Source organism: Zalophus californianus, chromosome 12 (genome assembly GCF_009762305.2).
Source record: "Zalophus californianus isolate mZalCal1 chromosome 12, mZalCal1.pri.v2, whole genome shotgun sequence".
Lineage (NCBI taxonomy): Eukaryota > Metazoa > Chordata > Mammalia > Carnivora > Otariidae > Zalophus > Zalophus californianus.
Genome location: NC_045606.1, coordinates 44,266,766 through 44,294,196, shown reverse-complemented (window position 1 = coordinate 44,294,196; position 27,431 = coordinate 44,266,766). Strand labels below are relative to the sequence as shown.

At 36.0% G+C, this 27,431-nt stretch overlaps 1 pseudogene; it reads right to left on the bottom strand.

Annotated features, from left to right (window-relative positions):
* The window catches only part of LOC113911091, a 34,727-nt pseudogene extending 20,699 nt beyond the window's left edge, over positions 1-14,028 (bottom strand).
* Positions 14,029-27,431: the final 13,403 nt, after the last annotated feature.

Sequence of the window (27,431 nt, the reverse complement as noted above, 5' to 3'; positions counted from 1 at the left end):
AGTATCTCCAACACTGCCTAGTCACTTTTTCTGCATTTTTGGTAAATAAAACAGAATTATTACTTTATGAATAAATTTGAGGTTTAATTCCTTGGTACTAAGTGTTTTGCTTTCTTTTTTGATACTGTATACAGATGGAAGTCTGTCATATTTAAAAAGATTTAAGTCCTAGCATTTTTAATTTGGAATTCTCTGTGAATTAACTAAGATTTAAAATCAATGTGGCCTTAAAGAATATAGTTACACTTGGATAAACTTACCAGAAAATCATTGATTAAATGCAACGTGGTTTCTGAAGAGTTAAGAAGATGACTGCTACATATATCCTTATTTTTCAAGCATTCCAAAATCCTTTGTATTTTAAGAAATAGTCACTAAAAAACTAAAATGAGAATTCTTTGAAGATAAAAATCAGAGCCATCACTTGCATTAAATTTTTCCTGGTGATTAACTTTAGATTGACGATAATGTTTGTATTTAAATTATAAGAGGAATTTGAACATAGTTTTTTTTTAACTTTGTATCAACTTGATTGTACAAACTATAGAACATGATAATTATATATGGTACAAGCCTTTGATGAATAGATTATTGGATCTTAATATATCCAATTGTAGTTGAATTTAATAACTGTGTTATGAAAATCAAAGTGTAGTTTGAACTTTTCACATATTTGTTCAACTGTAATAAAATGCAATTCAAACTTTTTTTAAAGTAAATTATTTTAGAGTCAGTGCCAGTCATCATGGGAACCACAAGTACTTTTCCTTGAAAACATCTTGTTACTCTAGTGTGAGTTTCATTTTTGTTTGTCTCACCCTGTCTTACCTAAACAAGGAGTTTAATTTGATAATTTAATAGCTTAATTACGACCTTGCCAGCAGTTTTCATGTTGACATGTTTTTAAAAGTTCTGAGTACCAATGGAATTGAAATGTATGTTCCATATATTAGATTCTCATGTATTCTCTGTATTAATTTTTATGGCTCTTTAACATTTAGATATAAAGCATTAAATAAGGTCTAGAGGAGAAACTGTGATTCTGAGAACACATTTTCTCTCCTTTATTACTCTTGAGTAGGAGGTGTGTATTGAAGACAGGCTGTGACCTCAGTTACCCTCAGCCATTCTCCTCCCTCCGGACCCTTCCTTTCCCTCCTGCCTGCCCACGCACATCATTCTTCTAAATTGAACTGTTCATTAGCACTATTACAACCTTTGAATCCTTTGTTTTTTAACACAACATTTATAATACGAATTCCCTTTTGAGTTGTCATTAAAATTTTGACGATTAAAGCACAGATCTTTTGAAAACTTTCTCATAAAACTAAGCCTGACTTTAATGCAGTTTATATTGGTACAGTTTATATTTGATATTCTTCATAAGACTGATTTGCCCAAATGCTTCTCTCGTTTCTCAGAATGTATCTTCCAGTTTTGCACAGATAGAAAATATCTGATATCTTAGGAACAGTGAATGTGATTTTAAATAGAAAGTATAGTAAAGGCTGTTTTTCAAATATGTCGATATTTTCACATTTTAGCTTATGGCAGTTGAAAATTAGTTCATTTGAATAAGTACCTGAGGACATCTTTCTGTAACAAAAAGGAAAAGAAATAAACCAGAAGGAAATAAATGTTTTATGGGCATGTTATAAATACATAATTTTAGTACTATTGTATGTAGTAAAACTTAGATGCTAGAAACAATTTTGTTGATGTTTTTGTGTTACCACTTTTTAAGAATGTGGGACAAGAAACTAATTTATTTAATGCTTATTGTATATCTAGTTAAAAACCTTTCCGAGTTGTTCCTTTTCATGATTTTACAAAGAAACCTTATAGGTGTATCTTAAAAAGAGTAAGTTATGAACATGTACTGCTTTTAGAGTTGTTCAGACAATACTTAATTATGAGTTACTTTTCTCTTATCCAAAATATGAACTACTCTTTGACAACTTCTTATGACATAACATGCTCCTGACTGAATATTTTCTGCTCATTTTCTAACTCTTAAATCTCCCTGGCATCAAGAAAATAAAATCTAAAGTTGGAAGTAAGAAGCTTATAAATTTTTTTTAAAGATTTTACTTATTTATTTGACAGCGAGAGGGGGAACACAAGCAGGGGGAGTGGGAGAGGGAGAAGCAGGCTTCCTGCTGAGCAGGGAGCCCAATGCAGGGCTTGATCCCAGGACCCTGGGATCCTGACCTGAGCTGAAGGCAGACGCTTAATGACTGAGCCACCCAGGTGCCCTGGAAGCTTATTAATTTGTTTTGCAAATGTTGTTTGAATGTTTGGCTCAAGTTAAAGGTAATGTTTTGTTTCTTGCTGATCATGACACATACCTAAATTAGGGGAAGTCTTTTAAAATGACTAAATAATATACTCCATTAGAGCACATTTGAGTCATTTTATTCTTACATAGTAATTGGAAGATAGTTTACTGTTTTATTTTAGCACATGTTAATGCAAAATGTGTAAATGATCCAGCAAGAAAAATATCAGAGTGATGGAAAAGTTGGATGAAAAGTCAGTGGTGGAGTTACCATTGCGAATTCCATTTTAAAAAGTTATTTCTTGGGGCGCCTGGGTGGCTCATTTGGTTAAGCATCTGCTTTAGACTCAGGTCATGATCCTAGGTTCCTGGGATGGAGCCCGACATCAGGCTCCCTGCTCAGTGAGAGCCTGCTTCTCCCTCGCCCTCTGCCTGCCGCTCTGCCTACTTGTGCTCTCTATCTCTCTGTCAAATAAATAAATAAAATCTTCAAAAAAATTATTTATTAACTGGAGATTTACATATAACGTTTAAAACCGTGGTTAGAATTGGCTATGTACTTTACACTGGAAAAGATTTTGTCCCGAGTCAAAGCAAAAAAGAAAGAAAGATAAACTGCTTAATTTCTATTTGTATTGTAAAAACAAAAACAAAAACAACAAAAAACAAACCAAAAAAACCAGCACCACCCCCCGAAGACCCCAAAAGCAATCCAAAAACTTCATTTACTTGAGTGTTTCTTTTGTTCTTCCTCAAGATAAATTATTAGTATTAATTTGGAAGATCGGAGAAAGCATCTTAAAAAAGAAAAGCTTAGAAGTGTTTTTTTAAATAAGTAAACATTCATAATTTTAAGAGGAAATTTCAATCAGCTACATTGGGAAAATTTCATGAAGAGTAATGATTCTAAGCTATATCTAATTATAAATCTGGGTAAGGAATTAGAATTGTGTTTGTGATAGAAGAAATGAATTATTCTTACAATTTATCAAGGAGAATTTTTCACCTGATGTTCATCATGTGTCTAGAAGTTCCAGTTTCCAGAAATGTGGACAGCATTAAGGGAATTCAAAAAGTCAGCCATACTTACTTGTGAGAGTACTGTATTTGTGAAATTATATGCAAGGAAGGATACTGGGAAGCGCCTAGGAGACTCAGTCAATTGAGCATCTGACTCTTGATTTTGGCTCAGGTCATGATCTCAGGGTCATGAGATAGAGCCCCGGGTCAGGCCGTATGCTAAGTGTGGAGCCTTCTTAAGATTGTCTCTCTCCCTCATCCCCTCCTCTGCCCATCCCCCTGGCTTGCACACGCTTTCTCCCTCTCAAAAAATTTTTTTTAAAAACTTTTTTTTTTTAAATAAATGGATACTATTCTTCTTTTAAATCTCTCAAAACATCAGGACCGAAGCCATAACACAATTGACTGTATATCAATTATCAGTTATAAGATCAGCTTTCCTTAATGTAGAAATTTGGACCTGTACTGTATAGTACAAAAGGATCTTTATGTTGGAATTTGTTTTACTTTTGCTACAGCCTAAATTCAGACTCTGAGATATGTAATTATCTCATTGCTTTGTCTCCAGAAGGGTTCTAGTTCTATGACATGTTAGTGACAAGGATATATAAAGTAAAAATTGTATTGTTTTAAAGTGGAAAGTATGTGGAAGCTTTGATAATATTTCCTGGAGTTTTGCTCCTTATATGTCTCTAGGTTTTTCACTTGTCTCCTCAGGAAGTCAAATTTTAAGCATTCATACCCCATCACTGAGGGACAAAAGAATATATTAAGAATGTGAGGAAGACTTGTTGCCATTTTGTAGACATTTTTGTTCATTATCAGATGTTTTATTTCACTTTAATATAGAAGAACTCACAGCTCTGTGGCTTACAGTATTTTAAGTGGAAAAAAAATAAAGTAAAAAGGAAATAAGTATCATGGCTTTTTCGAGTCACTACTGAAATAAAATATTTAGTTTTGCAATTCTGTTCTGCCCCAGAATGCCTTTTTTCTTTATGTAAAAAGTGTAGACATGGTAACTGAAATAAAATATCAAATGACATTGTCTTAAAAAAATAATTAAGCTGGCATACTTTTGAAGAAATAGAAAAATAAAGATCACAATAGTATTTGACCCTCAAAAGCAATATTTGAATGATGAAGAGCGTTGGGTTAGTTTGGTTTCATAGTTGGTGCTAGTTACCAGTGAGCTCAGCTTCATCCATGTGATTCATTGTGGTCATGTAATTTGACTTTTCTGGAACTAAAGCTGACACCCTCATCTCCCTCTCCTGTCAGCCCCCTCAGCAAAGAACCTAGAGACTAAAAATGTAACAGCTCACGGGAGAAACACTTTTGCAGTTCTCCTACTATGAATTAGTAGCATATTTCTCCAAAGAGAGGATAGCAGACTTTATTTATTATACAAAGTTATTACCCATTGCACTGTCTTACACTACTGATGGACGTGAGTGTTTTTATGTTGGCAGGCTCAGATCATCAGTAGCTTAAAATGTCTGGCAAACTAGTAAGTAAAGATCCCTATGCCTTCAGGAATATAGTAATGGCTTTAACAGAAAAAAGAGGAAAAGTAAAATATACTGGAAGAAAACTGCCTGGGTGGCTCAGTTGGTTAAGCGACTGCCTTCGGCTCAGGTCATGATCCTGGAGTCCCGGGATCAAGTCCCATGTCGGGTTCCCTGCTCAGCGGGGAGTCTGCTTCTCCCTCTGACCCTCTTCCCTCTCATGCTCTCTGTCTCTCATTCTCTCTCTCTCAAATAAAATCTTTAAAAAAAAACAGAACAAAGGAAAACATTTACTCCTCATTTACTGAGAAACAATTTAGGAGTAACAAAAGAGCTAAGAAGAGTGGCTGTAAGAACATCGTTATCAGGGAGAAGGAAACGTATTATTCAGCCTTACACTTCAGAAAAACCAATTATCTGCAAATGTTGAAGTCTTCACTCTGCCTAGATACTGAATAGAAGGGGAAACAATGAAAATTGTGTAAGTGAAGTTAGAACAAATCTCCAGATTATTGGAAGCCAAAAACCCTTGCTTTCTTTTTTTCTTTTTTAACATGCCTATAAACAATGTTTCCAAGTAAATTCCTTCTAAATGATCATTTGGGAAACTTTGCTCTCTCTCTTTTTAAAAATTTCTTTATTGTTATGTTAATCACCATACATTACATCATTAGTTCTTGATGTAGTGTTCCATGATTCATTGTTTGTGCATAACACCCAGTGCTCCACGCAGAACGTGCCCTCTTTAATACCCATCACCAGGCTAACCCATCCCCCCACCCTCCTCCCCTCTAGAACCCTCAGTTTGTTTTTCAGAGTCCATCCTCTCTCATGGTTCGTCTCCCCCTCTGACTGACTCCCCTTCATTCTTCCCCTCCTGCTGTCTTTTGATTCGTATACAAACAGTATCATTTCACATTTTTCTGTGACAGATAAAACAACTAGCTTTACCGCGATGACATACATTCTCTCGGCACCTAAATGAATACAAGTGGGCATGACTAAAGTATCACTAGAAAATGTCAGTAATCAGGTAGCAAACGAGATTGTGTGAAAGGTGTAGTTGGGAGTTCTTTCCTGATCTGTGACTTTTCTGTTAACCTGAAAATAAGACTACTGGTTATTTTACTAGCAAAAAATGGGTTGATTCGGCAACAGCAGAGAACTGTAGTTTAGGACAAGCAAGCTAAGGCAAAATCATACACAAGACCACAGAACAAAGGAAAGTTCCTTTATAGAGGAAAGGAGGTAAGAAAGAAGTAAACTGGGAGCTCAGAATGTAGTGGCTCTTCATTGGCTGAGTTGTGACAGTCTTTCATTGGCTGGACTGTTGCCAGGAAGTGGAGGAAAGCCTTTCTTCCTCCTGCTGGGATAGTAAAGTAGTATCCACATGCAAGGCCCATCTTTTCTTTTTTGGGTCTGCAATTGGCTAGGAATGGTAGGGGGTGAAATGCTCTCCCCGCTGGCCTCCTGACTCCATTGTAATTGAGGTTTCTGATAAAATTTTTCTCATTGAAAAATGGCCGTTAATTTTTTTTAAATGAATGTGCTGTAGCCAACAAGGCAAATATGGCAAAATGAGCTTAAAAATTAACATTTAATGCATTTTTCTCTGTATTTATGTTAATGTATGTTCGTTTTGTTTTCTAGATTCCACATATAAGTGAAATCACATGGTATTTCTCTTTATTTCTCTTAGCATAATACCCTTTAGGTCTATCCATGTTGTTGCAAATGGCAAAAATCTCATTCTTTTTTTATGGATGAGTGATATTGTGTGTGTATATACCAGTTCTTTATTCCTCTATCAGTAAACATTTAGGTTGCTTTCCTATCTTGGCTATTGAAAATAGTGCTGCAGTAAACACAGGGCTGTATATTTCTTCAAATTGTGTTTTCATTTTGGGAGCGGTAAATACACAGCAATGGAATTTCTGGATCATATGGTTTTTCAAATGTTAATTTTTTTAACAACTTCCATACTGTTTTGCAGGATGGCTCCACCAACATGCATTCCCACCAACAGTGCCTGAGGGTTCCTTTTTCTCCACATCCTCACCAGCACTTGTTATTTCTTGTCTTTCCAATACTAACCATTCTGATAGGACTAAGGTGATATCTCATAGTGGTTTTGATTTGCACTTTCCTGATGATTAGTAATGTTGAACATCTTTTTATGTGTCTGTTGGTCATTTGTTTCTCTTCTGTGGAAACATGTCTGTTCAGGTCCTCTGCCTATGTTTAAATCAGATTATTATTTTTTTTTTATGTTGAGTTGTAGGAATTTCTTATATATTTTGGATATTAACCCTTTATTGGATATAACATTTGCAAATATCTTCTCCCATTCAGTAGATTGTCTTTTGGTTTTATTGATGGTTTCTTTCACTGCGTGAAAACTTTTTAGTTTGATATAATTCCAGTAGTTTATTTTTGCTTTTGCTTCCCTTACCTGAGGAGACAGACCCAAACAATATTGCTAAGGTCCATGTGCAAGAGATTAATGCTTGTGTTTTCTTTTAGGAACTGTATGACTTCAGGTCTCACAATTTGGTCTTTAATTCATTGCATTTATTTTTGTGGATGGTATAAGACAATAGTTCACTTTCATTGTTCTGCATGTAACCATCCAGTTTTTTCAGCACCATTTATTGAGAGAGCTTTTTCCATTTTATCTTCTTGCCTCCTTTGTCATAGATTAATTGACCATATAAGCATAGGTTTATTTCTAGGCCTCTATTCTGTTCCATTGATCTGTTTATGTTTGGTTAGTACAGTACTGTTTTGATTACTGTAGCTTTGTAGTATAGCTTGAAATCTGGAATTGTGATACGTACATCTTTGTTTTTCTTTCTCAAGGTTGCTGTAGCTATTTAGGATCTTTTGTGGTTTCATACAACTTTCAGGATTATTTATTATAGTTTTATGAAATATACAATTGATATTTTGAAAGGAATTGCATTGAATCTGTAGATTGCTTTGGGTAGTGTGGACATTTAATGATATTCCTTGAAACCAGGAGCATGGAATATCTTTCCATCTGCTTGTGTCTTCGATTTGTTTTTAACAGTATATTACAGTTTTTAGGGTAGGCCTTTTATCTCCTTGGTTAAATTTTTTTAATTTAAATTTTAGGTAGTTAACATACAGTGCAATATTGGTTTCTGGAGTAGAATTCAGTGATTCATTACTTACATACAACATCCAGTGCTCATCATAACAAGTGCCCTCCTTAATACCCGTCCCCCATCTAGCCCGTCCCCCACTCTGCTCCCTCCATCAACCCTCAGTTTGTTCTCTATCGTTAAGAGTCTCTTATGGCTTATTTTCCTCTGTCCTTTTTGACTTTCCCCTCTTCCCATATATTCTTCTGGTTTCCTTTCTTAAATTCCACATATGAGTGAGATCATATGGTATTTGTCTTTCTCTGACTGACTTATTTCACTTAGCATAATACACTCTAGCTCCATTCATGTCACTGCAAATGTCAAGATTTTATTCTTTTTGATGGCTGAGTAATATTCTATTATATATATATACACACACACACATATACGTGTGCACGCGCACACACACACACACACACACACACATATATAAATACACACACACACCACATCTGCTTGATCCATTTATCAGTCAATGGAACATTTGGGCTCTATCCATCATTTGGCTATTGTTGATAATGCTGCTATGAACATCAGGGTGTGTGTACCCCTTCAAATCTGTACTTTTGTATCCTTTGAGTAAATACCTAGTAGTTCAATTGCTGGATCCTGGGATGGTTCTATCTTTTTTTGTTTGTTTAAGATTTATTTATTTATTTTAGAGTGCATGTGAGCAGGGGGAGGAATAGAGGGAGAGGGAAAGAAGCAGAATCCTTGCTGAGCACAGAGCTCGGAGCATGGAGCCCAATACAGGGCTTGATCCCATGACCCTGAGACCACGACCTGAGCTGAAACCAAGAGTTGGAGGCTCAACCATCTGAGCCACCCAGGTGCTCCACTTAGTTCTATTTTTAACATTTTGAGAAACCTCCATACTCTTCTCCGGAGTGGCTGTACCAGTTTGCATTCCCACCGACAGTGCAAGAGGTTTCCCTTCTCTCTGCAGACCATATAGTTTGCTTTTGCCAATACCTGTTGTTTTCTTGTGTTGTTAATTTTAGTCATCCTGACAGGTGTGAGATGGTATCTCTTTGTGATTTTGGTTTGTATTTCCCTGATGATGACTGATGTTGAGCATCTTTCATGTGTCTGTTAGTCACCTGGACATCTTTGTTGGAAAAGTGTGTCTATTCATGTCTTCACATTTCTCAACTGGGTTATTTGTTTTTGGGTGTTGAGTTTGGTTAAGTTCTTTGGTAGTTTTGGATACTAACCCTTTTTCAGATATGTTGTTTGTAAATATCTTCTCGCATTCCATAACCTGCATTTTGGTTTTGTTGATTGTTTCCTTTGCTGTGCAGGAAGCTTTTTATCTTGAAGAGGTCCTGATAGTTCATTTTTGCTTTTGCTTCCCTTGCCTGTGGTGATGTGTCTAGTAAGAAGTTGCTATGGTCAAGGACAAAGAGGTTGCTGCCTTTGTTCTCCTCTAGGATTTTGATGGTTTCCTGTCTCACATTAAGGTCTTTCATCCGAGTCTTTTTGTGTATGGTTTAAGAAAGTGGTCCCCTTTTATTCTTCATGTTGCCATCCAGTTTTCCCAGCACTATTTGTTGAAGAGACTTTTTTCCATTGGATATTCTTTCCTGCTTTGTCGAAGATTAGTTGACCATATAGTTTCCTTGGTTAAATTTATTCCTAGGTATTTTATTCTTTGTTGTGCAGTTGTAAATGCCATTGTTTTCCTAACTTTTTTTAGTGTATAAAAATGAAACATATTCTGTATATCTGTCCTGGAACTTTACTCAAATTTATTAGATTTAGTAGTTTTATGGTGAAGACTCCAGGGTTTTCTATAATGTCATGTCATGTCATCTGCAAATAGTGACAGTTTACTTCTTCCCTACCAGTTTGGATGCCTTTTACTTCTTGTCTGATTGTTGTGACCGGGACTTTCAGTACTATGTTTAATAAAACAACCCTTCATGCATTTTTTATACATTTCTTTTTATGTATACTGTGATTATAAAATAAAAACATACATTGTTGAAATGTGATAAAAGAGAGACAGAAGTGAAGTTTAAAAAATCATTTAGAATTCCAGGACATACAGATAGTCATTGAAAATATTTTGGAGAGCTACCTTCCAAATTTAGACAGACACATCCAAATAGCACTTTGGATCTATCTGTATAAGTGAGATTAATCAGTGTACACCTGGTCTTCATTAATATGTATTCATACACACATACTATTGTTAGGTCACTTTTTAACATCTGGAAATTTTCAAATAACAAAGTGCAGAGAAGTCCATAGTTCTTCCCAACACCTTGTATGTATATGAGTATTTTAAAGAGAACCTCAGATATTATATTTTCATACCTATAAATATTGATTCCTTAGTATATATCCATCCCAGAGGACTTTTTTAAAATATAGCCCCATATCATAACACCATTTAACATAAAATAATTTAAAAATATTAAACCCATAATTTTCCCCAGTCATCTCATAAATGTCTGTTTACAATTGGTTTTTTCCAATCTGGATCCGTACAAGGTCCAAACAGTATATTTGCTTGGCATGACCTTTCCTTTTTTTCGTTGCTGTTTGTTTGAGCATGAACTGTGAGAGACTATCCTAACCATGGAAGTGACCCCACCACAAAATGAGAATCACAGCTGGAAGGGCTCAAAAAGAGGCTGAGTGAGCATGTACTAGAAGTAATTTGTATACTGGTTGTTTTAAAGGCCCTCCCACATCTAAGACTGTTGATTGTAGAAGTAAAGTAACCATGGGTGCAATATTCCAGCTACTCTGATAGAAGCTTGTGCATCTCCACTGACAGACATCCAGTTCCTCTTCAACTGCTTCTCCCACCAGCATCGATGGTGGGAAGGGGGTAAACACTTGGCTTCAGTTCTTCCAGAGTCCAACATTGGGCAGAAGAGCCCTTTTCTTATCAAGATGATTGGGGCAATGGAGCTGATTAGGCAAGCCACTAGGGAATACATCTTTATAGGCTTTGTTTTATCACAAATAGGGCGTTCTCCCCTTCATTGTCATTCTAATCCTTATTGTATACCATCTAATGACTAAAACAGCTTCTTCTTTTGTTAACCTCTGTTCCTTTACTGTGGTAATTCAATGTTTGGCTATATTTCTATTTTTTAAAATACTGATTCATTTTATTCTTTTCTCTAAATTGCTGGATCTCTATTTTCTTATGATGAATGCCAAATTTTTATTGTTCAATTTTTAAGGCCCTCTGCAATTAATCTCTTAGTGAGTAAAGACGCTGCTTCCCTTGCCATGTAGGATTGATGTGTCTTCCATAATAAATTGTATAGACTCCAGGGCAGACAGCTCCAGGCAATACATATGACCTTAAACCATTCCCTTACCCTCTTTGATTTTTTTTTTTAAAGATTTTATTTAGGGGTGCCTGGATGGCTCAGTTGTTGGATGTCTGCCTTCGGCTCGGGGGGTCCTGGGATCGAGCCCCACATCGGGCTCCCTGCTCAGCGGGAAGCCTGCTTCTCCCTCTCCCACTCCCCCTGCTTGTGTTCACTCTCTCACTGTGTCTCTCTCTGTCAAGTAAATAAATAAAAATCTTAAAAAATATATTTTTTTTATTCATTTGAGACAGAGAGATAGAGCATGAACAGGGGGAGAGGCAGAGGGAGAGGGAGACGCAGACTCCCCGCTGAGCAGGGAGCCCAACGTGGGGCTCTATCACAGGACCTGAGCCGAAGGTGGACCGCTTAACCATCTGAGCCACCCAGGTGCCCCTCCCTTACTCTCTCTGAATCTTTTTGTAGTTATCTCTAAAATGAGAATAATACATATTAATTTATAGAATTATTAGTGTAAAATTGTTAGAGTAAAACACTGCACTATGCTTTGAAGATAACTCTTTTTACCAGTGTCAGTTCCCTTCTGTCATCTTCTTGCTCTCTTTTATTTATTATACCCAAAGTTATTTTAATTAGATTTACCATTCATTTTGTACTTAATATAAGCTCTATACATATTTTCATTACTTGTCTTTTTTAATGGTCTACCAATGAAGCAAATCAGGCTGAAACTAGTGCTATTTATCATCTATGTACAACTTGAAGAAAAGTATTACATGCTGAATTTTTGGGAACGTCAGAAAAACTGAATTCCTTTATTCTTTTGTAAAAGATTAAGTGTAAAAGAAGAAATTTTACATAGTGATTAAAGAAAAATCATTGGTCCTTACATTCTGTGTAACCATGCATGGCTATGATAAGCAGTGATAGTTGGAACACCAACCCTTTGACAGTGACATATTTCAGTTGTGTCTGTAGAAATTTTCTCAGACTGAATAAAGAACTCTTGATTATTTTTTTATTGCATTTGGCTTTGGTGTTCCTGCATAGCTCTTGTGCCTTGTTTCTCAAAGTATCTCCTTTTAAGGTGAACTGGTTTAAAGAGTTTCACAAAAACAGGCGCCGCGACCAGGTGATCTATGCCCTAGAAGTGTTTTCTAGCAACAAAAGGATTTTGTGGACATTTCGAATAATCCAAAGCATATAAAATTATATCTTCACTCCAGAGTTAAGAACTCCTAGGAAATAAAACTTTTCTGAGACCACAGCATGGGAGCTTTTAGTGTTGCTATTTTGTTTACCATTGATGCTTTTTTTTTCAACATCGTGCAGTTTTTGTACTTTAGTATTTTCTTTGGTCGGTTACATATTTTCTGGTAGAGCAAAGTCAGTTTCATTTCATCATCATAGACAACCATTCATTTAGACCCCAAGCGGCTCAAAGAGGAATTATATAAATACTTGATTTAAAATAATGGCTTTCTGGCTCTCAGGAGAACCGGTGTAGAAATCATAGCCCCATTTATAAACCACACCAACTCAGTCTAATAAAACAGCACTATCTGTAAGAGCCTGAGAATTTATTTTTATTTTTAAAGATTTTTATTTATTGAGAGAGACAGAGAATGAGAGAGAGAGCATAAGAAGGGGGAGGGTCAGAGGGAGAAGCAGACTCCCTGCCGAACAGGGAGTCTGATGGGGGACTCGATCCCGGGACTCCAGGATCATGAACTGAGCCGAAGGCAGTGGCTTAACTGACTGAACCACCCAGGTGCCCCAAGCCTGAGAATTTAAAAGCGAGCTCTATAACTTCAACTGTACTCTGAATTCATTTTTTTCTCTGAATTCGTTTTAATTCCTTCCTTTTTTTTCCCCTTATACTTTAGATAGAAATTTTTGTTTTTGCCTAATTTGGAAATGTCTGTAACATGTATAACTCTAGACCAGTTGCTTTGAGGAATACAGGCATACCTGGGAGATACTGTGGGTTCAGTTCCAGACTACCACAATGAAGTAAAAATGCAATGAAGTGGGTCACATTAATTTTTTGTTTCCCAGTACATATCGGAGTTATGTTTACATTATACCATTGTCCATTAAAAGTCCAATGTCATGTCTAAAAAAAGTGTGCATACCATAATCTTAAAATATTGCTAAAAAATGCTAACCATCATCTGACCTTTCAGCAAGTTGTATTCCTTTGCTCGTGGAGGGTTGATGTTGAAGGTTGCTGACTGATCAGGGTTGTGGTAGCTGAAGGTTGGGGTGGCTGTAGCAATTAAAAAAAGACAACAGTGAAGTTTGCTCATCAATTGACTCTCACCTTCACAGATGATTTTTCTGTAGCAGGTAGTGCTGTTTGATAGCATTTTACCCAGGGTAGAACTTCTTTCAAAATTGGAGTCAGTCCTCTCAAACCCTGCTGTTCTTTTATTAACCAAGTTTATGGAATACCCTAAATCCTTTATTGTCATTTCAGTCATCATCACAGCATCTTCATTGGGAATAGATTCCAACTCAAGAACCCACTTTCTATGTTCATGTGTAAGAGGCAACATCTCATCCGTTCACATTTTATCATGACTTTGCAACAGTTTAGTCACATCTTCAGGCCTCACTTCTAATTCTAGTTCACTTACTATTTCTACCATATCTGCAGTTATTTCCTCCACTGAAGTCTTAAACCCCTCAAAGTCATCCATGAGGATCAGAATCACCTCTTCCAAACTTCTGTTAATGTTGATGTTTTGACTTCTTCTCATGCATCACAAGTGTTCTTAATGATGTCTGGAATGGAAATTCTCTCCAGAAAGCTTTCAATTTACCTGACCAGATCCATCAGAGGAATGAGAGTCTGTGGCAGCTATAGCTTTATGAAAGGTGTTTCTTAAATCAAAAGACCTGAAAGTTGAAATTACTCAAGACATGGGCTGCAGAATAGATACTGTGTTAGCAGGCATGAAAACAACATTGCTGCCAGTGTACATCTCTGTCAGAGCTCTTGGGTGACTAGGTGTGTTGTCAGTGAGTTATCATATTTTGAAAGAAATCTTTTTGTTTCAGTTTTCAGCAGTGAATTTAAAATATTCAGTAATCATGTTGTAAACAGATGTGCTATCATCCAGGCTTTGTTGTTGCACTTCTAGAACACAGGCAGAGTAGATTAAGAATAAGTCTTAATGGTGAGCTTTAGCTTCAACTTAAAGTCACAGCTTCATTAACCCCTAACAAGAGAGTCAGCTTGCCCTATGAAGCTTTGAAGCCAGGCATTGACTTTTCCTTTCCAGCAATGAAATTCCTAAATGGCATCTTCTTCCAATATAAGGTTGTTTCATCTACACTGAAAATCTGTTGTTTAGTGTAGCCACCTTCACTTATTATCTTGGTTAGATCTGGTCAACTTGCTGCAGCTTCTCCATCAGCCCTTGCTGCTTCACCTTGCACTTGTATGTTACGGTGGTGGCCTTTTTCCTTAAACCTCACAAACAACGTCTCCTAGCTTCAAACTTTTCTTCAGCTTCCTCACCTCTGTCAGTCTTCACAGTATTAGAGAGTTAGGGCCTTGCTCTGGATTAAGCTTTGGATTAAGAGAATGTTGAGGCTGGTTTGATCTTCTATCCAGACCACTGAAACTTTCTCCAAATCAGCAATGAGGCTGTTTTGTTTTCTTATTCTTAGTGTGTTCCCTGGAGTAACACTTTTCCTTCAAGGACTTTTCTTTCAGGGCGCCTGGGTGGCTCAGTTGGTTAAGCGTCTGCCTTTGGCTCAGGTCATGATCCCAGGGTCCTGGGTCCGAGTCTCGCATTGGTACTCTCTCTCTCTTTTCCTGTCCTTCTGCCCCTCCCCCTGCTCTCCCTCTCTCTCTTAAAAATAAACATAGAGAAAAAGAAAAAGGATGAAAAATAAAGAGCTATTAATAGAGTGTAGAAAAAATTTTACTAATGGAAAGCCTTTTCTAACTAAAATTGGAACATAAGCCAAGTCTACTCACACCATACTGTATGAAATGGAACATGCGTCTTGGTGTGAAGGAAGATCATATGTACTTTTCTCTGTCCTCTACTCCCAGTTCAGAAATGAACGTTTTGACAGAAGGAAATGATGGACAACCATCTGTCTACTTTCTTAGTAATTTTTTTTAATTGAAGTGTAGTTGGCATACAGTGTTGTGTTAGTTTTAGGTATACACCAGAGTGATTTGTAAGTGTATACAGTATGCTCTGCTCACCACACGTGTAGCTCCATCTGTCACCGTACAGCCCTGTACAGAACCACTGACTGTATTCCCTGTGCTGTACCTTTTATCTTCGTGTCTTATTCATTACATAACTGGGAGCCTGTTATCTCCCACTCCTGTGCACCCATTGTGCCCATCTCTCCATTCTCCTTCCCTTTGGTGACCACCGGTTTGTTCACTCTACTCATGGGTTTCTTTCTGCCTATATTGTTTGTTTTTTAGATACCACATGTAAATGAAATTATATGGTGTTTGTCTTTCTCTGACTTCTTTCACTTTGCATAATATCCTCTAGATGCATCCATGTTTTTGCAAATGGCAAGATCTCATTCGGTTTTATACCTTAATGGTATTCTATTGTGTGTGTGTGTGTATACAACATCTTCTCTATCCATTCATCTAACGATGAAATCTCAGGTTGCTTCCGTATCTTGGCTATTATAAGTAATGCTACAGTAAACATAGGGGTGCATATGTCTTTTCAAATTAGCATTTTGGGGTTTTGGGGGTGGGGTAAATACCCAATAGTAGAATTCCTGGACCATGTAGTATTTTCAATTTTTAATTTTTTGAGGAATCTAGATACTCTTTTTCACAGTGGCTGCACCAATTTATATTCCCACCAACAGTGCATGAGGTTTCCTTTTTCTTTGCATCCTTGCCAGCCCTTGTTATTGTTTTTGTGATTCTAGCCATTCTAAAAAATCTAAGGTAATATCTCATTGTGGTTTTGATTTGCTTTTTCCTTATGATTAGTGGAGCTGTTGTAAGTAGTATGACTAGCATGGTTTTGTGTTTGTTGGCCATCTCTACATTTTCTTTAGAAATGTCTATTCAGGTTGTCTGCCCATTTTTTTTTCAAGATTTTATTTATTTATTTGACAGCACACAAGCAGGCAGAGTGGTAGGCAGAGAGAGAGGGAGAAGTAGGCTCCCTGCTGAGCAGGGAGCCCAATGTGGGGCTCTATCCCAGGACCCTGGGATCACGACCTGAGCCGAAGGCAGACGCTTAACTGACTGAGCCACGCAGGTGCCCCTCTCTGCCCATATTTTAACTGGACATAATTTTTAAATTATTTTTTTGTGTGTTTGAGTTTGTTTTGGATATTAACTTCTCATCAGTTGTATCATTTGCAGATGACTTCCCCTATTCAGTAGAATGCATTTTCATTTTGTTTATGGTTTCTTTCACTGCACAAAAGCTTTTTATTTTGGTGTATTTGCAATTGTTTATTTTTTATTTTGTTTCTCTTGCCTGAGAAGGCATATCTAGAAAAATGTTGCTAAGGCTAATGTCAGGCTACTGCCTATATTTTTGACTAGGAGTTTTATGGTTTCAGGTCTCACATTTAGATCTTTAATACACTTTGAGTTTATTTTTGTGTATGATATAAGAATGTGGTCCACTTTCATTCTTTTGCATGCTTCTGTCCAGTTTTCCCAGCACCATTTATCAAAGCGATTGTCTTTCCCCCATTGTGTCTTCTTGCCTCCTTTGTTGTAGATTAATTGACCGTATGGGTATGGGTTTATTTCTGGCTCTGTTTTGTTCTGTTGGATCTGTGTGTCTGTTTTTGTGCCAGTATCATACTGCTTTGATTATTTTTTTTTTAAAGATTTTATTTATTTGAGAGCAAGAGAACGAGAGTTAGAGAGCACGAGAGGGAAAAGGGTCAGAGGGAGAAGCAGACTCCCCGCCGAGCAGGGAGCCCGATGCGGGCCTCGATCCCGGGACTCCAGGATCATGACCTGAGCCGAAGGCAGTTGCTTAACCAACCGAGCCACCCAGGTGCCCCTACTGCTTTGATTATTATAGCTTTGTAGTATATCTTGAAATTTGGTATTGTGATACTTGCAGCTTTGTTGTTTTTGCTCAAGATTGCTTTGGCTAATCAGGGTCTTTTATGGTTCCATATAAACTAGGTTTATTCTAGTTCTGTGAAACATGCTATTGGTATTTTGATAGGGATTCCATTAAATCTGTATACTGTTTTGGGTAATATATACATTTTAACAATATTCTCCCAATCCATGAGCATAGAATATTTTTCCATTTGTTTGTGTCATTTTCAATTTACTTCATTAGTGTCATATAGTTGTCAGCGTACCAGTCTTCCATTTTCTTAAGTTAGTTCTTAGGTATTTTATGCTTTTTGGTACAATTGTAAATGGAATTGTTTTCTTTCTGTTTTTGCTACTTTGTTGTTAGGGTATAGAAATGTAACAAAGTTTTGCATATTAATTTTGTATGCTGCAACTTAACTAAATTTATTATTTCTAATAGTTTCGTGGTGAAGTGCTCAGCATTTTCTCTGTATAGTATTATGCTATCTGCAAATAATGAGAGTTTTACTTCTTTACCAATTTGGTTGCCTTATGGTGCAGCTTTTTTAAACAGCAGTAGGGCTGCTTTCCTCATTCTGCCCCTGTCTCCATACCATCTTTTATACTCATTTGTAATTATAGTTCTAGAAAACAGTTGTCAGTAGGCAGAGAATGGGATGCAATGTAAACTACTCTACCATATTTGTAGATAAAGTATGATCAAAGAGGTAAAATAGTAGCAGTTCATATTAAGTACTGTAGTTTTTCATGTATCTCCTAGGTTGTTAAAAAGCAAAGTGGTAGTCGAATAAGCCTGTGACAGTCCTATCTGAGGCTAACAAGACTTCTTCCAAGTTCTCTGTTCACTGAAATTTGGCCCAGGAAAGTGGATTCAGTTATTTGATGTCAAAAAAACAGAAAACCAAGGTCAGACCACACACCCTACTTATTAGTAATGACTGGGCATCAGTAGAGCTCTCCTCATTTGATGAAGAATGAACAGAAAACTTAAACCATAGACAAACTTTGAGTCAGCTTGAACATTTGGAGGAAGAGCATACTTTTGAAAATTATTTTCTGTAGGAATTAGGAGAGATTTTAGAAATGTTTTTGATCAGATTAATAGCATTCAAGTAGACCAATTACAAGAAAGAAACATCTATGGTTTAAGCCACCCAGCCGGTGGTATTTTGTTGTAGCAGGCCAAGCTGAGAAAGACAAGGGACAAATGTCCAGAAGTACTGAGGGAACTACTTGACATGAAAAAGATAAAGGCGGAAACCCAAAAGAAAAATGAGCAAAGTATATAAAATATATGAACATATATATAAACATAGGCTAATGCAAGCTCATCAGTAATGAAAGAATTGCAGTTTAAAATACCTGATATACTACTTTATGCTGAGTAGATTTTTAAACATTAGAAAATTGAGTTCTTAGATGAGTTAGGAAGTAGGGAGTCTATGCATTTTTGGTTATATATAAACCAATATAGCCTCCCTGGAAAGGAATCTGGCAGCATTTCATAAAATTTAACATGCCACAATCTTATAACCCACCCATGTTACTATGTTTAGAGGGCAGAAAGCTTAATAGACCCACAAGGGAGCTTGTATAAATGTATTCAGTTATAGCACTGCTTGTGCTATCAGAAACAGTTAGACAGAATAGGTATCCATCACCCAAGGGATGGAAATAACTGCAGGGACACTTGTAAAGAACTAGATGTACCCTGGTTTTATGAACTGATTTTTGAAACTCAGTTGTGAGTGGAGGGAAGAAAATAGGTAAGAAACCGTGGCAAACTTTTTTTTAATAAATAAAAAAATTCTCTTATGCATCAAATAATGTGTTTGTCAAAGACAAATATTTATCAAGGTACACATAATAAACATTAAATGGTTATGGTAGATGGTGACAGGGGATTGAGATCTAAAACTGGAAGTTTAGAGGAAAAATGTGAGGGGTTTCATATCAACCAATAATATGCATGGCATAAACTGAAGAGTGTGATTCATTCAACGATCTCCTTCTGAAATTCAAAACAAATATAAAAAATATTTTAAAAATGAATAATCTGAGGCATGTGTGGGAAATAAATAGGAAAAGGCTAACATATTAGAATCCAAATTGGTTTTACTATAATTTGGTCAGTAATGTTGAGGATCCATAATGTTAAGAATGCAGAGTCTTTCCAGTAGCAAAAGTAGAACAACTTAAGGAAAACAATGAGAGATCTAAGAAAAATTACATAGGTCTTGGAATTCTTGAAGAAACCAGAAGAGAAGCAATAGCAAATGACATCAGTGGGGGAAGATTTTGAGTGCTAATTATTTAGCTCAAAAGAGCCTACCGCATTCCAATAAATTAATGAAGTCAAATCAATAAAAATAGATATCTACTTAAATAGATTGTCACATTTGTTTTTATATTTCAAGAATATGGGAGGGGAGATTTATAGTTTTGTTGAGGGACATTTGTTTAAGATGACCTAGCAAAATACTTAGTATTATGTATGGTGCAGAAAGTATGTTATAGTTTGCTTTTATTGGAAAGGAGAAGTGGAAATTAGAATTGGATATAAAACAAATTCAATATTGATTTAAATTATGTAAAAAAAAAGTATACTAAAATGCAAAGTCATTATCTCTAAGAGATTAAATTGAGATTCATTTTTTATTTTATTATGTTAATCACCATACGTTACATCATTAGTTTTTGCTGTAGTGTTCTATGATTCATTGTTTGCATATAACACCCAGTGCTCCATTCAGTACACGCCCTCTTTAATACCCATCACCAGGCTAACACATCCCCCCAGGCCCCTCCCCTCTAGAACCCTCAGTTTGTTTTTCAGAGTCCATCGTCTCTCATGGTTTGTCTCCCTCTCTGATTCCCCCCCTTTATTCTTCCCTTCCTGCTATCTTCGTCTTTTTTTTTTTTTTTTAAACGTATAACGTATTATTTGTTTCAGAGGTACAGGTCTGTGATTCAACAGTCTTACACAATTCACAGCGCTCACCATAGCACATACCCTCACCAATGTCTATTACCCAGCAACCCCATCCTTCCCACCCCCACCACTCCAGCAACCCTCAGTTTGTTTCCTGAGATTAAGAATTCCTCATATCAGTGAGGTCATATGATACATCTCTTTCTCTGATTGACTTATTTCGCTCAGCATAATGCCCTCCAGTTCCATACACCAACAAGACAGAAGAAAGAGAAATTAAGGAGTCAATCCCATTTACAACTGCACCCAAAACCATAAGATACCTAGGAATAAATCTAACCAAAGAGGCAAAGAATCTGTACTCAGAAAACTATAAAATACTCATGAAAGAAATTGAGGAAGACACAAAGAAATGAGATTCATTCTTTATTTTTTTAAAGATTTTGTTTATTTATTTGACAGAGAGAGACAGCAAGAGAGGTAACACAAGCAGGAGGAGTGGGAGAGGGAGAAGCAGGCTCCCTGCAAAGTAGGGAACCCCATGCGGGCCTGGATCCGAGGACCCTGGGATCATGACCTGAGCCGAAGGCAAACGCTTAACAACTGAGTCACTCAGATGCCCCTTGAGATTCATTTTTTATATTTTTTCTCAAATATCACACAATGTGCATGTATTTCTGTTGAAACCAGAAACATATATCTCTAATTCATAATAGAAAATACTAATCATAACTTAATAGGTGAAAAGAGGTCATTACTCAGTAGGTTAAGCTGGCATCTCTAATACCCATTAGAGAAAGAAAATGCATGTAAATGAGCCCAGGTATGGGTCTGATACTGAGGGCAAGTCCTCCTAATTAATTATATGCCCGAGCATTTACCAGTGTCAACAGCCCAAGTGAGAAAAATTGAGGACAGTGCCTTCTCTTAGAGAACTAGCTTCGCAAAGGATTATTTTTCCTGTTCTGGCACATTTGAGATTGGCGCATTAGTCATTCTGATGAAAAGATTATTTTCAGTGTACTACTGAAAAATACTACTTGTATTTCAATACTATGAATTAATGGAACATCAAATTACACATTAATTCTCAGTATCAGATATCTTAAAGGATTTTCTTGAGTGTTGCAATATGATCTCAGTTATTAAAAGTTTTTATTTTATTAGTTGCTGTTTTGAAGATAATAAAACACCATGTCAATTAATATGAAACTGATAATTTCATCCCCAAAGAATGCCTTCCTACTTCCAGATCTTGTATTCCTTCTACATTAATATCTCCAGTACATTTTGAATTTAAACTCTAATTAAATGGGATTATTAATCTGTATTACTAGTGCAGCTGGGGTAGCTGGCATTATCAGGAACACCTTGAAGCCTGGGATTTTCCTTTCTTTCCTGGAGGTGCCTCAGGGCTATGTATTGGACTGAGGGGGCCCTGAGGGACTTAGAGTAGACAAACACATTTCTGTGAGCAAACCATTTAATATCTTTGTTTAGAAATCCTTCCGTTTCTTCTAAGTGTGTCGTCTATGTTCCATTCTACTTCACATTTATAACTTTAAGAGAATCAGAAGCACCAGGAGAAAACTGTAACATTGTTGATTATTAATGAGAAACCTGGGCTTTGGCTCCAAAAAGCCAAGGAGTAAAAAAAGATTGAGTGTAAAGTGGCCAGATGGTCTACTAAGTTTATAAGGATTATCAAATGTTAAAATAGCAGACATTAATATTAATCCTATGAATGTCTAATATTTAACAGAATTGGAGTGAACTAGAAAAGCAAGCGGACCACTATTAAGGTTGCTCCTTCCACCCAAGGATCTGACATTTTTTGGAAAGCTCGATTGCTAGTCTTCACAATGGTTTTTCTCTTTATGCTTGCCAAACAGAAAGGTTGCAAGACTCATGGTGATTGTCTATATTAATCACCCATGTGTATATTTTTAACAAATATTAATTCCTTTTTTCTTAAAATCTTATCCTGTTAGGTTTATTATTATATTCTGGAAATGTATTTCAAATCTAATGAAATTTGGAGCTTGCAGTATTCCTTTCTCAAATAATTTGTTTTATTATATATACATATATTAGTCTGCAACTACTTGAAAAATGATATGGAAGGAGAGGTCCGACAACATTTTTGAGGATGCCATAGACTCTGGAACATCAGAGATAGTATAAGCTCCAAAAAGGTTAAGTATCAGAAGTACCCTTGGCTTTCTTTTCAAATAATGGTATGGCAGGTACAGTGTACTGGACTTTTTTTTCCTTTTCTCCTCTGTTTGGTAGCTTTTTCTGGCCACTGTTACCGCATCTACCACATACCTATGCAGAATCCATGATTTCCAGGGCTGCCTTTAAGGAAGTGTGACTTTACAGTTATTTAAGACTCCACCTCTGTTTTCATACCCTCCTGTGGCTCTTTTAAACTTCTTAATTTTTTAACAGAGGAACCCACATTCTCGTTTTGTACTGGGTCCCACAAAATTATATAGCAGTCTTGGGTAGTAGCTTTGTTAGTGTTAGGAATTTGATTGCTTTATGTTTTCTGGGGAAAAAAAGTGATTTAACATAGAATCTGGAGCCAAAGGCAGATGCTTAACTGACTGAGCCACCAGGCGCCTGGATTTGTCTTTTTAGTTAACTGTGGCAATAATCAGCAAGCTGGCATCTTAAATGCCCTTACAGGCTGTGAGTATGCTGCATTTTGCAGGACTGTAAGAGAATAGACACAACCCCATTCCCAGTGTTAGTGGTGTTTCAGACTTAGTTATGGATACAACACCATGAACAGAGGATAATTGGGGAAAATATAGGATGGAAATATTGAAAGGGGGAAAAAATTGGAGAACCATAATTGTGCTTAGAAAACAAGGTTGCAGGCAGGACTATCATAGCTCTTATAAAGGGTAAGCCAAGAACAGAAACGTGAATGAGAATCCTCTAAAGCAGCATTGTTAATCTGAAATATAATACAAGCCTCAAATGTAAGTGATATACATCATTTTTAATTTTTTAGTAGCTAATGCGAAAGTAAAAAGAGGCAGGTGAAATTAATTTTAATAAACTATTCCATTTTGCTAATAAATCCCAAATGTTTCAAGATGCAATCAATATTAAAATTACAAATGAGATATTTCACTTTTGCTTCCCATTCTAAGTCTTCATAATCCATTGTGTATTTTGCACTTCAACAGCACATCTCGTTTCAGAGTAGCTGCATTTCATGTGCTCAGTGGCCATTGTGTTAGCCAGGGTAGGCCTGGAGTCACACAAGTGACTAATGGGTTAAGGTAAGAGATTCTAGTGGTGCCTGGATCCTTTCTGTTTCATTGCACAGAATGGGAAAGGCAGTGATCTAAATGTTGGAAAGCCTCAGTTCTCCTGATCGCCCTGCTTACTCACTTTCTGAAGCTCCGATTCATTGACTATGTAAATGAGAGAACTGTTACATTATATACTCATTGTATAAGCCTGAAGTATTCTATGAATGGGCACTTTTGATGGTCTCTGTTATTCAAAATATTATATAATTCTTAGCCTGTTAGAAAGTTAGGAGTAAAAGAAAATATTAAAATTGAGAATATGTATCTAACCTAGACAAACTACCTTTTACTTTTGATTTTTTTTCTCATAGCTTTTATTAAATAGTCAAGTTATTTAGGTAGGACCTGGACTTACTGTTTCTAGAAATTAGCTTTTAATTATACAAAACAAACAAATATATATTAAAATATAAAACAAAAAAATAAAAATATGGTCCTGTTCTAACTAAAAGCAAACATAAAAATGTTGATAATATTACATTAACAGTACTCATAAGTATTATTTATTACTTTATATGCAAGAGGAAAAAAATTCAGTTCAAGGGAAGGTGGAGTTAATAAAGAGTAAAACTAACTGGAATCATCCCAGTGGGATGAATAGATAGGAAATCATTGATCCAAGAATCCCCTTGTTCCTTCAATAAAATAAATATATATTTTTCATGTTATTAAGAGGTGTGTGCTTTTTATGCTTTATTATTAGAGATAAGGGAAATGAAATAAACTTTTTACCAGTCATCTGTTTATTCAAAATCATAACCCAGTTTACCTGAGTTATAACTATAACAACTTTGAACAAAATGAAAACACATAATGCAGATTAACATCATGAATGCTTAATGGGAACTCTATGCCTTTTCATGGTAGTTCATATGTGTTCAATTGAGAAGGTTACATTTTTGAGAGCAAACAAAAAGTTATTTAACTTGTGATAAAGCTAGGAATTTTGAAGTGCAGTTATTTTGGTATATCAAATATGCTACATTACAATTTAAATTTGAGCCCAGAGGGGCGTCTGGGTGGCTCAGTTATTAAGCATCTGCCTTCGGCTCAGGTCATGATCCTAGGGTCCTGGGATTAAGCCCCGCATCAGGCTCCCTGCTCCGCGGGAAGCCTGCTTCTCCCTCTCCCACTCCCCCTGCTTGTGTTCCCTCTCTCGCTGTGTCTCTCTCTGTCAAATAAATAAAATCTTTAAAAATAAAATAAAAAATTTGAGCCCAGAATGACCTATTATGCTAGGAGAGGGCAATTTCTCATGCTTGTTAAATATTCTTGATAGTCTGTGCAAGAAAGTCTTTTCTGTCTCATTTCACTTAACATTATTCCCTCTAGGTCCATCCATATTGTTGCAAATGGCAAGATCTCATTCTTTTTTATGGGTGAGTAATATTCCAGTGTGTGTGTGTGGGTATGGATGTCTACACACACACACCCCTACATATATGCCACTTTTCTATTTATTCATCTGTTGATGGACACTTAGGTTGTTTCCATATTGGGCTATTGTAAATAATGTTGCAGTAGTTACATGTATCTTTTTGAATTAGCATTTTCATTTACTTTGGGTAAATACCCAGTAGTGGAATTATTGGATCATATGGCAATTCTCTTGTTAATTTTTTGAGGAACCTCCATAATGTTTCCCACATGGCTATACCAATTTGCATTCCCACCCATGTAGCTCGAGAGTTTACTTTATCTCCACATCCTCACCAACACTTGTTATTTCTTGTGGTTTTGATTTTAGCCTTTCTGAACAGGTTTAAATGATACCTCATTGTGGTTTTAATTTGCATTTTCCTTATGATTGGTGACATTGAGCATCTTTTCATGTGTCTGTTGGTCATCTGTATATCTTCTTTGGAAAAATATCATTTTAGGTCCTCTGTCCATTTTTATTCAGATTATTTGTGGTTTTTTGGTGTTGTATGAGTTCTTTATATATTTTGGATATTAATCCTTTATCAGGTATGTCATTTGCAAATATCTTCTCCCATCCCTTTGGTTGCCTTTTTGTTTTGTTGATGGTTTCCTTTGCTTTGCAAAAGCTTTTTATTTTGATATATTCCTAATAGTTTATTTTTGCTTTTTTTCCCTTGCCTGAGGAGACCTATCTAGAAAAATGTTTTTATGGCTGATATCAAAGAAATTACTGCCTGTGTTTTCTTCTAGGATTTTTATGGCTTTACATCTCAGTTTAGGTTTTTAATCTGTTTTGAGTTTATTTTTGTATGTGATATAAGAAAGGGCCCAGTTTCATTATTTTGCATGTAGTAGTCTCATTTTCCCAAGACTCTTAGTTGAAGAGATTGTCTTTTTTCCATTGTATATTCTTGACTCCTTTATAATAGATTAATTGACCTTAAAATCTGGGTGTATTTCTGGGCTCTCTGTTCTATTCTGTTGATCTCTGTGTCTGTTTTTGTTCAAGAACCATATTGTTGTGATTACTACAGCTTTGTAATTTATCTTGAAATCTGGGATTATGATATCTCCAGCTTTGTTCCTCTTTTTCAAGATTGCTTTGGCTCTTCAGAGTCTAGTGTGGTTTCATACAATTTTGAACTATTTAAGTTCTGTGAAATCAATCATAAGAAAATACCTGGAAGAAAACAAATACATGGAGGCCAAATAACATGCTACTAAACAATGAATGGGTCAGCCAAGAAATTAAAAAGGAAATTCAAAAATATATGGAGACAAAAATGAAAACACATGATCCAAAATCTTTGAGATGCATTAAAAGCTGTTCTAACAGGAAAGATTAAAGCAATACAGGCTTACCTCAAAAGCAAAAATAAATAAATAAAAAATAAAAAATAAAAATACAAAAATTAGTTTTTTAAATCGGTTTTGAAGTCAGGTTGCTAGATTATGAAACCCAGATACTGATAATACATCCCAGAGTCCATTTGGTTCTGCCTTAGATAGTAAGGTAGCTTTGTTTTGTTTAGTTACACACTGTTCTATTTGTCCTGTAGTATTTATAAAGAAATAACAAGAAGTATTAGCTATAGCTATATCAATTCCCCTTGGTTGACTAGGAAGAAATTAAGTAGTATACAGTTGTCAGTTGACAACTCTACTATATTTATTTAGATTAATTTTGGGGGGATTTCCAGAGCAGAGGTGTTTATTACTTTTTTCCAAGGTTAGCAGTTTTGAGGGATGCCTGGGTGGCTCAGTTTAAGTGTCTGCCTTCGGCTCGGGTCATGATTCCAGCATCCTGGGATGGGTGTCTCACACCGGGGGGGGGGGGGTGTCCTGCTCAGCGGGAAGCCTGCTTCTCCCTCTGCCTGTTAATCCCCCTGCTTGTGCGCGCACGCTCTCTCTCTGACAAATAAATAAATAAAAACTTAAAAAAAAAGTTTTGAACCATCTTCTCTAGTTTTATTCTCCATATAAATCTGGATATGTACCAGATATTAAACCACCTAAATTAGGAAATTCCTATAGATTTTGCTGTGTGATAATAGCATAATGGTTATGTTTTTTAAAAGTTGAAGATGTATTCTGAAGAAGTCACAGCGAAATGACATAATGTCTGGTATTTGACTTAAAATACTGCTGGGAAAAAAAGTAGAAGAAATAGATGAACAAGAATGACAAAATGATAATCATTATTAAAGCTGAGTGAAAAGTATTAGGTCCACAAGTGTTTATTATACTATTCTATCTCTGGGTATACATGTTCGAAATTTTCCAAAATAAAAAAAAATGCAAATGTTATTTAAAAAAAATTGGGTTTGAAGAGTTAGCATGAAAAGGCATTCAATTATCACATAAATTTTTTAAATACTTGTGTTTATTTTATTTTAGAGA